The sequence below is a fragment of the Lygodium microphyllum genome, chromosome 9 (genome assembly GCF_053477565.2).
Source record: "Lygodium microphyllum isolate KBCC chromosome 9, Lygodium_microphyllum_v1.1.10, whole genome shotgun sequence".
NCBI classification, from domain to species: Eukaryota; Viridiplantae; Streptophyta; class Polypodiopsida; order Schizaeales; family Lygodiaceae; genus Lygodium; species Lygodium microphyllum.
Window position 1 is genome coordinate 92,182,123 of NC_141143.1, and position 15,424 is coordinate 92,197,546.

Consider the following 15,424-nt stretch of genomic DNA (forward strand, 5'->3'; position numbering starts at 1 on the left):
TTGGGATAGCAAAAGAAATGCCTGATCAATTGGTGCAAATGTTTGAACATAGTGACGAGGTAGGTATCTCCTTGAACCCTTATAAATGTGTTTTTGGAGTACCAAAAGGAACATTGTTGGGGCATATCGTTTCTAAAGAAGACATTGCTATGGATCTGGCTAAAATTTCTAAGTTTTCTATACTTTTACCTCCAACAAACCTTAAGCACTTGTGTGGATTTTTGAAATATCTAAATTATTATTGACGATCCATTTTCGATTTCGCAAAGGTAGCCTCACCCTTAACAAATTTGGTGCGAAAGGATACTCCTTTTAATTGGGTTGTTGCTTGTTAAGAAGCATTTTAATTTCTTAAGGAAAAATTAATTGAGGGGCCTATATTGGCACCCTTGGATTGGATGCATGAATTTTATATCCACGTAGATGCATCTATGAATGTTGTGGGAGCAGTTTTATGTCAAGGAGATGATAATAAGGTGAATCATGTGATTTATTGTGCGAGTCAGAATTTAAGTGATGCGAAAAGAAAGTATATTACCACTGAGAAAGAATGCTTATCAATGGTATTTGCGGTGGAAAATTTTTGTCATTATTTATTAGGGAATACATTTACTATTTATGTTGATCATGAAGCGCTGAAGTATCACAATTATCTTTCAAGGAACTTTGTGAGGACACCCAACAAAAGAGAAACATATGTATGAATCTAGCAAACTTAGCTATCTAACCTACATGGTTTTTAGTTGATCAAATTGCTATCAATTTTTAATTCATAACTTCCAAACAACTATGCATCATTTATAAGTCCATATATTTATTTACATTTTATTTTCACTTTTAATCAATGTATATGTATTGTTCTTCTACATCTTCTCAAATGCCTAAGGGTTTTACCATTTTCACATGCCTAAGGACTATCGTTTTTTTTAACACTATCAAAAAGCTTATTTTAGAAGTCCAAATCATGAAATGCTATTTGGAATGTAGATGTGTGAAAATCAATTGAAACTTTTAAATATAAGTGGCACAAAATCACAAGAAAACAACCCATGTAATAGCTTATCTTTTTTCATGGTTGGGACTTGGAGAAAAATATATTTTGTCATGAACATTGTGATGTGGACACCTATGTGGACGAAGTCCTTCATTCAAGGTTGAGGAAAAAAGGCATTCCAAAAGTCTAACAAGTGTTCTATTGTGTAATTGAATATAGGTACATTCGGCCACCCCAAGAGAGGTCCACCATTGAACCATGCATTATTTAAATGCTTCTAACTGAAATGAAATAATAGATCTTTTTGTCACTTAATCTTGTGTTCATTTCTTGAGTATTTCACATCAATCTTCATGGAGACACAAGAGTTAGTCTTCCTTGACTGATGATTTCCTCTCTAGGCTGTTTGCGTATCTCTAAAAGCTTTCACCCTTTGAGATAAAATTGTTATATAATGTATCCTATAAGCATTATATGTAGTGTTGACCAAGAGGACATTCGGTAGACATACTACGTGATAAGGTAGCGCTCCATGATAACATGTGGATGACATTTGACAAACATACTATGAAAAGATGAAAGTCTCTAGAACCAACAATGACATCTTGATAGAAGTGTTCCAAGAGATTTGGCCAATTTATGGGAGAGGCATTGTGGAATTTGACAATGCACACATAAGAAGAGGAGCAATCCCCATGCCATCACCCAAGGAAGGATAAAGCTACTCCCCAAAGGATATGTTAGAATCAAGTCATCACAATGGAGACCATTGTCAATTCTCAATGTCACATACATGATAATCTCTAAACCTATAGTCCTTAGGTAGAAATTCTTGTTAGGGAGAATATTACATCAAAATCCAATGTTGATGTGCAAAAAATCCAGTATGCTATTTTGAATCTGCTAGTGGCTATAGAGAGCACAATTGAGATGGGGGGAAGTCTTATTTTACTAAATATGGATCTAGAGAAGTCTTATGACACTACAAGATATAGGCCTTATACCAATGTTAAAGCGACGAAAATATTCATAAAGAAATTTACCCCCGTTGTCGCAAAAAACATCGTTATTGGCGACGCCATAAAACAGTCGGTATTAGCGTCATTATCAGCATCATTATTTGTGTCGGTATCAGCGTCGCATTTACAAACACAAATAGCGATGCTGATAACGACACTTTGCGATGCATTTTGCGATGCTAATAGGGACGCGTATAGTAAATTTGCGACACTAATAGTGACGGTAACATGATTTTTTTTTTGTGGTGCCCTGCTATATATAGCACTATGTGCTTTATTTGGGCCATATAAAATAGTTTCAATAATGTGTATAATGCTCGTGTAAATAAAGTCAAAGTGTACTTAAATCATAATACTGATACATGAAATAAATACATGATCACGTAATGAAAGTGATCGGTACAATCATGGCAAGATATTACTACTACATAAAAAATGTCTACACAGATTACGTGACAAAAAAAAAAGAGTATGTGAGCTCTAGGAATCCAAGATTGAGCTATAGATTCTCATTATCCGAAACCTTCTCTCGCCGCAAAGGAGCATCGAACGGACTCTGCAAAAAAAGGAACAACTACACATCAGTCCATCATATAATAATGCATTTTAATTAAACTTAGTAACTATGGACAAGAAAGATAAGTGACTTACAAGGCCGCTGTGTCCATACAATCGGTCGATTAATGTAGTGAGACTGTGCCTCTCGAGTCTCAAGGCCGGTGGGATCACGGTTTGTAATGGAGTGCTGCAAAGAAAATAAAATACAACTATTAGAAATACGATTATTAGTACAAAAAAATAAGCAAGTAGAACAAAAGAAAAGCTTATAAAGTCCTTCAGATATGTCTTATGTCCGCCACTCCAAGATGATGGATCACTCCGGCCTCTAATCATGCCCTCACCGCCTCGCTCTGCTGTCTCTAACGTCCTAGAGAATCTATAGCCTCATCCCTGAGTCGGTGCCAATCGTTCGCGTCTAGCCACTCAGGCTTTGAAGCCCCACTCTTGAGTGCCTTGTTGAGATATCGAGCTCCACTCATGATATGCCAGGGTGACCGTTATGCATTTATGTCACCAACTTGTTAGCTGTAGATGCGGATGGTACACCGCCTACGAATAATAGCTAGATGACAGCTATCCTTATCTACTCTATTTCGTGGCTCAGTTAGTATGCCACCTTAGTTAGTTGAGTTTGGTTTGAGACCCATATATAGGGTTCTTTTATTTCTTTGTACTAGAGTTCTTTTGGCTTACACAACTAAGAAGAGGAAAACTGTTTTTAGTCTCCACCTGTGTGTGTATTCTCCCATTGTGCAAGCTACAAGTGAGACTCTTTCCTTCTTTTCCACAATCTTGAAATGGTATCAGAGCCTGGTTCATGGTAAGGAGCTCAAGAAAGTAAACCAAGTTCGCGGTGTTCTGGTAAGAGGACCAGTGTTGCTTTCATTTTTCGAGTTTGGGAGCAAGTCTCTGCAGGTAGCATAGTCGGGAAGTGCAAGAGTGCATTGTCTCAGATTGAGACGCCCTTCGTGGTGTAGCAAGAGGGCAGCATATGCTGCGGGAGAGGGCTTTAGCCCATGGTTGCCTTGTTTTTTTGATTCGAGACCATTTCAGGACCTGTTTTGGAGGCGGAAGTTTTCCGCACGCACTCAAGAAAATGCCATGTTTTTTGCTGTGCGACCACTGTTCTACAGGTCGGTGAAAAGTTACTGTAGAAATTACATCATATGCTTGTGCGCAGAGATATTGGGAGTTACAGAATCATCCTTGTTGCTTGTTAATGCAAAATCGTCATTAAGTGACTGTGTGGTCAAATACCACTTTCGTCATTTTTGCAGATTTGCCCTTGTGACGCTGAAGCTGTGATTTTTGCAGTGACAGAATTCTTTGCAGTGTTCTGTAATGGCGTTTGATTCTCTTTCACAGATTGTCATTGAAAAGCTTGACAAGAACAACTTTCAAGCATGGAAGTTTAGAATGATAAATTTCCTTATGGGAAAAGGATATTGGGAATTCGTTGCAGGAAATGAAGAAGAACCAGTTCTTCCTGATGTTCCCAATCAACAGCAAATGCATGCATTTAAAGGATGGCATGAGAGCCAGAAAAGTTATGTACTGGCTGTCTATCAGTATTTCAGACTCTATGATTGTGCATATTCAGGATGGAAGTACGCCAAAGGAGGCATGGGATACTCTGTCGAAAATATATAGCACAAATACGCAAGCCAAGAAAATGCAGCTCAAGCAAGAGTTGCACAATGTGCAAAGAGAAAGTATGAGCATCAATGACTACCACATGAAGATGAAGAAGATTACAGATGTACTTTCTTCCATTGGGTCGCTAGTGGAAGATAATGATTTAGTTTCTGTGACCTTGAATGGTCTAGGAAAGGATTATGCACAGTTCCGAACATCCATTTTCGTGTGTGAAAGATTTCCTGATTTTGAGGAGTTGATTGCTCTTCTAATTTCTGAGGAGCAGAGAAATGGTGGTGCATCTTCTTCAGGAGGAACTTCAAAAGAAGCTGTGTTCTACTCAAATGTTGGAAGAGGTAGAGGCAGAGGTAGAGGAGGTCAATCTGGAGGCCGTGGTAGAAATCAGAATATGCAGTAAACTCAAGAAAACCAGTCCTATGGAGGAGGACGTGGTAACTCTAGAGGCAGGGGGAGCCAAAGAGGTTGTGGTGGATGGCAAAGATGGCAAAATGCAAACAGCAATGTTGAATGCTACTACTGTGGTAAAATGGATCATATGGCTAAAGACTGCTATAAAAAGCAGAATGACATTATGAATGAAAAATTGCAACAAGGAAATTATGCATCTTCTAGTAGACAAGGTGATGATAGAAATGAGCATTTGTTTATGGTGCAGCACATAATCAATTCTGTGACAAGTGTAGAAGAAAGCAACGATGTGTGGTATGTTGACTCAGGTGCATCAAACCACATGACAGGTCATGCAGAATGGATGCAAGATGCAAGGAAAATGGAAAAACTAGGATTTGTGGAGACCGGTGATGATACTGCATATCCTATTGTGCAGATTGGAAAAGTTCCTTTGTCTATGCAGGCTGGGAAAAAGAAATACCTGTCGGATGTATTTCATGTCCCGAATACCACCAAGAACCTGGCTTCTATTGGTCAAATGGTTGAGCAAGGCTTGCAGATCAGATTTAATTCTCATAGATGCTTTGTTGAGGATATGAAAAATAAATGTCGCTTGATAGCAAAAGGGAAGAAGAAAGGCAGAATGTTCACGTTGGAAGTAGACATGCCTGAATTGAGTGCAACAATGTTTGCACATGGGACCGGTGTAGTTGCAGATATTGATATCTGGCATAAACGCATTGGTCATGTTAATATACAGCGACTTAAATCAATGCAAGCCCAAAATATTGTTGCAGGATTGCCTAAATTCAAGGTTGCAGAAATGCATAAGGTATGTGAAGCCTGTCAATTTGAAAAACAGGCAAGGAAACCATTTCTTAGACATGTTCAAGAGAGTAATAAGCCATTGAAATTAATCCACTCTGATGTGTGGACTACTAAAGCTACATCTATTAAAGGCTGTCATTATTTTGTCACTTTTATTGATGACTATAGCAGAAAAGTTTGGGTGTATTTTATGAAAAAAAAAAGTGAAGTTTTTGGGCATTTCAAAACTCTTAAAGCTATGGTTGAAAAAGAAATAGGCATGCAAATAAAATGCCTAAGGTCAGATGGAGGGGGAGAGTACCTCTCAAATGAGTTTGTAAGGTTCTTGCAGGAGCATGGCATAAAGCAGTAATATTCATATAGTCATATCCCACAGTAAAATGGAATTGCAGAAAGGAAAAACAGGCATATTGGAGAGGTATCTCGTGCCATGCTCAATGAAAAAGACATGTCAGATTTTTATTAGGCTGAGGCAGTTGCTACAACAGTCTACATAATGAACAGGACTCCCACTGCAGCAATACATGGGATGACTTCAGAGGAGAGGTATACTGGTAGGAAATCAGATATTTCTCATTTGAAAATTTTTGATTGCATTGGCTATGTTCATGTGCCAGATGAGTTGAGATCCAAGTTGGATCCAAAAGCTGAGAAGTGCATCTTTACTGGTTACTCTACACGCAGAAAGAGTATAGATGCTATAACCCTTCTACTCGTAAGCTTACAGTGAGCAGAGATGTTTTTGATGAGATGAGTAGCTGGTATAAACCAGTAAATGTGATTGATAATGTAGATGCACAATATGGTAATGCTGCACAGAATTCACAATAGCAATCACAAAATATTAGTGGATCTGAAGTGTCCTCTAGTAGTGGTTCACATTTTTCGCCATGGACAGGCAGATTGAGATAAAGAGAATCTCCTCAAAACAATGCAGATAGTGGTATGCAGGTTTCACGAAAAGGAAAAGAGAAGGTAGATCAGTCCATGTTTGATATGAATACATGTCACTCTTATATGGATGGTGAATCCAGTGACTCAGAACAGAGCATTGATGATGAGTTGGGTATTCCTTCTATCGTTACACCTGAAGTAAGGAAGACCAGGGATGTTTTGAGAGCATGTGGGAGTGAACCTACTTTGTGCAGGTCTACCAGAGCTAGGTATCCTGTGGATAGGCTGAAATATGATGGGTTTACAGGCATTCACTATGCGTATATGGTCAAAGTGATACAAGAACTAGAACCCACTTCTTTTGAGCAAGCCATGGGAAAAGAAAAATGGAAGAAAGCCATGGATGAAGAAATGGATGCCTTGGAAGCAAATGCTACATGGAAATTGGTACCTTTGTCTAAAGATAAGAATGCAATTGGTTGTAAGTGGGTTTATAAGGTGAAGCACAATGCAGATGGTTCTGTGAACAGATACAAGGCAAGATTAGTAGTCAAAGGGTATGCACAAACATATGGCATTGATTATGAAGAAACATTTAGTCCGGTTGCAAGGATGGCAACCGTAAGAGCAGTCATTGCTATAGCTGCATCAAAGGGATGGTCTTTACATCAGATGGATGTAAAGAATGCCTTCTTGTATGGTGATTTACAAGAAGAGATCTATATGGAGCAGCCACCAGGTTATGTGTATACTGTTCATCCTGAGTTTGTTTGCAGGTTGAAGAAAGCATTGTATGGCTTGAAGCAAGCACCTAGAGCATGGTGTGACAAGATGTGACAGTATCTTATCACTATTGGCTTTCAGATTTTCAAGGCAGATTTTTCACTTTATGTGAGAAAAACAGAGAAATATATTATACTTGTCATTTATATTGATGATTTGATTATGACAAGTGATAGTGATGAAGATATTTTTCATGTGAAAATGCTATTGAAGCAAAAGTTTGAGATGAAGGATTTGGGAGAACTGCGTTATTTCTTGGGCATTGAGGTGATTAGATCACCAAGTGGGATACGGCTCTTGCAGAGGTAGTATGGATTGGATATACTGTCCAAATATGGGATGACAGGTTGTAAGCCTATTTCAGTTCATTTGGAGCGGAATGTAAAGCTGAGCGTAGATGCAGGTGAGCTTTTGGAAGACCCTACTATGTACAGACGCATAGTAGGAAGTTTGATCTATACGACTATTACCAGGCCAGATTTGAGCTATGCTGTTGGATTGATAAGTCAGTTTATGTAGGCTCCGAGGAAACCACATTTGGATGTGGCTAGACGCATATTCAGGTATGTGAAGTCCCCATTGCAGTATGGACTATTTTATGAGACTGGGATTCAGATACAGTTGCATGGATACACTTATGCTGATTGGGCTGGTAGTATTTCTGATAGACGATCTACTAGTGGATATGTGTTCTCTTTTGGGAGTGCTCTAGTCACTTGGAGCAGCAAGAAACAACCTACAGTTGCCTTGTCGAGCACAGAGGCTGAGTACAGGGGTGTAGCAATGGCTGCATGTGAGGTAGCTTGGTTGCATAAGCTACTTTATGATATGCATCAGCCTACAGATGGGCCAATTGTCATTTATTGTGACAACATGAGTAGTATACACTTGGCAAATAACCTAGTGTATCATGCTAGAATAAAGCACATTGAGGTGCATTATCACTATGTGCGGGAGAGGGTTTTACTAGGTCTTATTGATCTAGTTTATGTCAGCACAGAGGATCAGGTAGCTGACATATTCACGAAGGCATTGAGCGCAGAGAAGCTGCGCAAGTTCAGAGACCTGCTTGGTGTGCAGGAATTGGGGTTGAGCTCGAGGGGGATTGTTGAGATATCGAGCTCCACTCGTGACATGCGAGGATGACCGTTGTGCATTTATGTCACCGACTTGTTAGCTGCAGATGCAGTTGGTACACCGCCCGTGAATAATAGCTAGATGATAGCCATCCTTATCTACTCTAGTTGGTGGCTCAGTTAGTATGCCACCTTAGTTAGTTGAGTTTGGTTTGAGACCCATATATAGGGTTCTTCTATTTCTCTGTACTAGAGTTCTTTTGGCTTACACAACTAAAAAGAGAAAAATTGTTTTCAGCCTCCACCTGTGTGTGTATTTTCCCATTCTGCAAGCAAGAAAGCTACAAGTAAGACTCCTTCCTTCTCTTCCACAATCTTTATATGCCTTGCATGTGTCGGATCATTTGTGTGACAAGTATGCACTCTATCTAGCCCGTAGAAAATCTATCTACTACGGTTGGTACCGGAAACTTCTCATGCAAGGATGCTACTATGTAGTCGTTACTCCTCTCCGGTATGTTCTTCCAATGATCCAAGACGTGTCGAAAAACTTATTGGCAGAACTCTCTAATGTGAACCATCACCCTCCTCCCCTCATCATTCATGATGATGGCTCCTAATCTATCATCTACAAGGTAGGCATATCCCTCTAGGATATACCTAAGATAGGTCATCTCCCATATGCGACCACGCTCCTGGACATGTCTAGGAGACCCCTATACATCTGGTGTACCTGCCGGGGTAGTATCTCTCGGAGTAGCACCCATATGGATGCCACCTGTGAATGGTTGAGCAAAAGCCAGAGTGACTGGAGTAGACGTCTCCACAGTTGTGACAAATCCCGGAGGTGATGCAACTCTAGCAGAATGACGAGATGGAGACACTGCGTCGGTACCTCCACAGCAATCACATGAGCCACGCTCTCTCGAACCACTATGAGAGCGAGGAGTAGCACCTGTATCCCAAGCCGACCACTGTCTCACTGCATCCAGATCTCTACAGCATCCCCCTAAACCACTCCCTCCGTTTGGCCCAAGTCTGGAGGATCGACCTCGTATACTGGAAACTGGAGCATCAGAGCATGTCGAAGTAGATCTAATAGAGCGGCCTGATGGTGTCTGAGATAGCTCTTGTTCTGTTATATATCTGAATCTCGTCATGTGATCTAGAGATATATATGTGAAGATCTCTTGTAGCTCCTCGTCGCTCATCTCTTGAGTCATTGTGATAATCTAAATATCCCTAAAGGCCACATGCACAGACAAACATTGATGTTAGCATAATCAATATAAATCATACAAAGCACGGTAATATAAATCTTAAAAAAATGATCTTACTTAAAATGTATATCTTATGTATCCTTATAAGCGATTCGTCAACAAATTGAGTGGGTGGATGCTCTAAGTATGAAATACCCTATGGTCCCATGTCAATCTTCTGATACAACTCCGCATACACTGGAAGGTTGATAGACATGTCACCATAAAAGGATAAGTCCATCTCGTTCTAAAAGAATTTTTGGAGTCTTATATTTTCATCATTGTTACCCGATGTTGGCTCCTCTATATGCTCCAAGCTTTCGGTGGTCTCCATCTCTTGTAATATCGATCCCTCTATTTGCATACAGTCATTATCTATGCTCGAAACATCGCTTTGATAATATACTCTCACAGTTCGGGGAGCTGAAGGTATAACATACCACCATCGAGGTTATCAAGGGTTTGGATAGAAGATTACATGTTCCAACACTACGTACAAGAGAGATTAAACTATTGTGACATGTACTATGTCGTAATACAATTAACAAATAAATGAGTTCATGCACATGTTCACAATGAGCCAGCAACACAAAGGTGTCACCCAAATTCGTCCATTTTTTTCGAAATCTATTTCGAGAAATCCAGATGGACCTCGTCAAACTGTTATTCCAGCTCCTTCAAGTACCACTTTGAACCACTGTATATCGAATAGGATCATGGAGAAGCTACGGTAATCCACTATGACAATACTTTGTAAGTTTTCAAAATACTCCATCTTGTCTATAACCATGTTTGGATCCATTGCTCGTTGTCGGCTCTCTTGCTTGAACCTTGCCATGATACCATAATTTATTGTGGAGAGCATATTTTGTCAATACACTCCTTACGAAAATGTCATCCGTGCGATCACGTCGCACTATATATTTTGTACTATTCATTGAAACACTCAATTAGTTGTTGCATATAAAATATAGATACGACAAACCCTAAATATGTCATCACCTTTGGATTACATCTCCTCGAGAATTCCCACTAGTCGGCTTAAGACTTCCGCCCCTTCGCGAGATGTTGCGGTCAAAGCTCCATGCAACCATCGCATTAACATAAACCACAGCATCTCCTCCATGCTCTTGGGATATCGAATCGGTCAATGGCGCATACTAAATCGAAATTCAGATCGCGCTTTCTCTCGATCTTTCCTAACTTGCTGGTACCTAGCGAGCCACATCTCCATAGAGGCATGTTGCAACATATAAAAGCGATTTACTTTCTCTTCCATTGTAGCATTCATTATTTTTTCTACTTCATTTCCAATCACATCTCCGATTAGTCTATCATTGTCATTTAGCGACCATAGCATACTGTTGTCTGAATCCACCGTTGGTAGCCATTGTGAAATATGCACTAGCGCCTCAGACACCCACCAACCAACCTTCAGCCATGCTACCTTCTGGCCGACCTCGTTGTCGCACAAAGCCTTTCAGGGTTTTCAAGAAGCGCTCCAAGAAGAACATCCTCTGCGTATGGATAGGTCCAACAATCTCCATTTCATCTACAAGATGCATGAGGTGGATTTGTATCGTGAGCATACTGGTAGGCATATATTTCTAAAAGAGATAGACCATCTTCACTACTCCCTGTCTTGCAGATTCAATAGAGGATGTCTTAATCTCCTTCTGTGAGATCCATTACACTAAATTCGACAACCTATAAATCGCCCTGCATATTTCTGGAGTAAAGCATTCTGCGATCAAGATCGATAGTACAAACTGTCACAAACAAGCGACTACACTCCAAATAGTAAAATACGTAGGTCACTTACAATCCATTCGTAGTACAAACCTAACATATCTTATGTCAATTATGGGATTTTAGCCTTGATAATTGGTCGTCTTTAGAAAACGTAGATCTGAGAGAACACATCATACCCGTCAGGGTGCGGATAGACTTGACTATTTGCTTCACAATGCGCTCTTCTTTAGTGAACAAAACCCAAGGAGTGCGAGGTAGCTGCAAGCGACCATCATCACTCGACTGTGGCCAGAGCGACTCTATCTTGCTTACCTCCTTCAAATCCATTCATGTCCCTATAGTATCTCTCTTTCGTGTGATGTAGTTCCATAGCAAGCAGCCCACATTCTTAAAAATATGCATGGGATCCAAGAAGTGGTTGATCTGTAAGTGGGTTCAATATGGCAACTCGTAGAAAACTGAGAACCGTCGCATTCCGTTTGGACGTGACTGTGTGGATCATTTTCAGCTCGTACCAGCTTTAGGCATTTATACGTGCTGAGGTTGTCCAAGAAAACCTTCCTTGAGTTTATGACTCTCTGGCAATAAAGCAATATGTTCTTAATATACCATCTTTTTCATGGTTCGTGACCTTCGGGAGTTTAACTGTGGCCCACACAATGGACATACATGATAACCTGAGGTAACCAGACCTATCCCAACATCTCTATCCAGTGAATACAAACTTGAACGAGCTATGATAGATATTACCAACGAGAACGGAAGCCTACTAATCTAAGCACTCTCCGAATCCTAGAAAGTCATGCATGATCCACATGAGAATGGCTCGAATATTGGCAGACCGTCGACCATCACGCTTGCTCATATCTTGTACGATGACCACCTCCCACAAAATCTTAAGCTCATCGACTAATGGACGAAGATACCCGCCCATATTTTTGACTTTGTAAGGGCCGTGAACGAGTAAGCTAAGAATGTTCCATCTATGGACCTATTCTGTGCATGCCACCTTGTCAAGCTCGCCATACCGGATGTATGAAACATGTGGTTTATGTGAGGGATAAGCAAAAAGTGTTTAAGAACTTTTTAAGGGATGATTTGCCCTTGCAAGTCCTGTCGATACTTGTGAGCATCACACTTTGAACATGCCTCGATAGTCTCGTAATCTTCTCGAAATAGTATAGAATCATTGATATATGCATGGATGCTGTTGTAGTCAATGTCAAGCTTTTGTAAAACATATCGCGCATCATCAGGAGACTTAGGTATGGTATTTATAAGTGATAATATATGATACTTTAGTAACCTGAAAAAAAATCATAAAACACATTGAAAAAGCACAAATATTTTTAATGATAGTATCGAAAAGAAATCAACAAAGCATATGTACAAGGTACATGAACAACTCGGTCACACTCGCATCACTCCACCCGTATTTTGCTTGTACACTTAGGAGTGCAAGCAATGTCTTTAGGTGAGATACTCGGTATCTATCATATAGTGGTATGGATGCTTTCTCTCTAAGCAGATCAGAAGTCTCGATATCCATGGGCATCAATGCATCGATCATTGCCTCTATCTTAGACTTCAAGGTTGTAGATAAGTCTGGAAGACTGCATGTCTCCTCTGGTATTGATGGTATAGATTGGGTAGTACCTTCCAAGTGGTGGATTGGCTCAGGCACTCCATCCATCGCATGTCCATGAACTATTCTAACTAGCCGCAAAGGGTGTACTCCTTGGGATGAGACATCACCTCCCTGAATAGAAAATTTGCTAGCTACATCCAATGTTTTTCTATATGGTATTCAATTAGCTTACGGGAATACAATGCATGATTGATATACACTTTTCTTACCGTTTGCTCAAAATTTGAGATCGTATGATCAATGATCTCAGATTGAAACTTGCCGAAGCGTTGTACGTATTCTATAGACAATCGACGTTTTCGTCTAATTGTCAGCTTACATTGAGAGCAAAGACATAGGACACGTTGATTAAGATACACCTCGTGATCTTGAACATCACGATCTTCATCGTTTTCCATTTGGTCTACGTTACGACAAACAATTTGTTTTTGTTATCATTTTTTTTTCTTTTTTAAATTGTTTGAGAAGAGATTTCTTCTCTTGTAACTCGAGAAAATTAACATATGTGAAGTCTCCATCCACCCACAAATTAACGTATGTCGGAGTGTTTCCCGTCTCGTGGTATTGCACCGGACCTCACAAGACCTCGCCATCAATTTCTCTTTGTTTTTTATCCATTTATTCTCTTCTCTCCTTCCATCTCTCTCTTTTTATCTTTCTTTATTATGTTGTATGTTTATTTCCTCTCTCTCGTTCCCTCTTTCTTTTTCTCTTCCTCTCCCTCTCTCATTTTCTTCAACAAAATATCTCTCTCTACTATCACTTTCCTTTAACAAAACATCTCTCTCTACTACTACTACCACTACCACTACCACTACCACTACCACTACCACTACAATAAACAAGAAAAGAAAAGAAAAAAACAACAGCTACTACTACAACAACCAACAAGAAAAGAAGAAAAAACTACTACTACTAACACTACAACAACAACAACAACAACAACAAACAAGAAAACTACTACTACTACTACAACCACGACTATGACGACTAGGACTACCACAATAACAAACCACTACAATAAATAAGAAAAGAAGAAAAAAACAACAACAACAACAACAACAACTACTACTATAATAACAACAAACAAGAAAAGAAGAAAAAACTACTATTACTACTACTACTACTATAACAATAACAATAACAAAAAACAAGAAAACTAAACAACAATAAACAAGAAAAGAAAAAAAACTACTACTACTATTACTACAAATAAGAAAACTAATAGTACTACTACTACTACTACAGTCACGACTACGACAACTACGACCATGACTACGACTACACAACAATAACAAACAAGAAAAGAAGAAATTAAACAACTACTACTATCACTACCAATACCACTACTATTACTACGACTACCACAATAACAAAGAAAATAAGAAATTAAACAACTACCACTTATACCGCTACCACTACCACTACCACTACTACTACCACTACCACTACTACTACTACTACTACGACTACCATAATAACAACAAATAAGAAAAAAAAAAGAAAAAAAAAACAACAATAACAACAACCTCTCCCTCCCTTTCTCCCTCCCCCCTCCTTTTTCTCTTTCCCTATTATGTTTAATGTTTTGTCCCTCTCTCTCTCATTCATTCTTTCCTTTTCTCTCTTCCTCTCCCTCTCTCATTTCCTCTCACTCTCTCATTTCTTCTTTTTTTCTCTCAATATACATGATTTTTAACAAAAACAAGTAAAAGAAAAGGAGAAAAAATAAAAACAAAGCAAGAGGGAACAATGCACTCACTGCAAAGGCCCGAGGATGGATTCGGCAACTCCTCTTCGCCACGGCGGCTCCTCTTCGCCCTCCGTATAGTTTCTTCTCTTTTTCGCAAATGACGGCGGCGGTGGTGATAAGCTTTCCTTCTCCCTCTTTCTCTCTTTCTCTCCCTCTCCCTCTCAAATGCAAGATGGAGTTCGCTCTCCCTTTGACTCTCTTTCGTTCGTTCGCGCAAAATAAAACGCTCGGTTTTCGACCTGCGTTTTTTCGTCTGAGTATCATAGCGATGCCACTATTTTGCGTCAGAAAGCGCCATCATTATGCCTCCGTATCCTTGTAGTGTGATAGGCTCAGGTGGGATTTCTTATTGAATGTAATGAAGAAGCTAGGGTTAGCTGGTGCAAATTTTTGCAAAATGATAAGTACATTATTCACCAACACCTTGGCAAATTTAGGGGTAGATGGTTTCATGTCAGATCTATTTGAACTACAAAGATCAATACAAAAAGAGTGCCCTTTACTAGTTTCATTATTGTCTGCTATTATAGCTGACATGCTACTAAAGGTCCTACAATATAGGGTGGAAATATGAAACTTAAAATGTCTACCACTACCCAATGGCACTTAGATGTGTGATATCAATAATAAGATCTTGAAAATAGAAAATATTATTTATTATGTAAAAATAATAAAATATAAAAATACTCTTATATTAAAAATAATGTGTTGTACTATGTAGATTACTTCTTTAAAGAATCCAAAATAGTGATTTCCAAATCTTTACAAACCATGAGCATTTTGGATTTCATAAATGCTTAAAATCCATAAA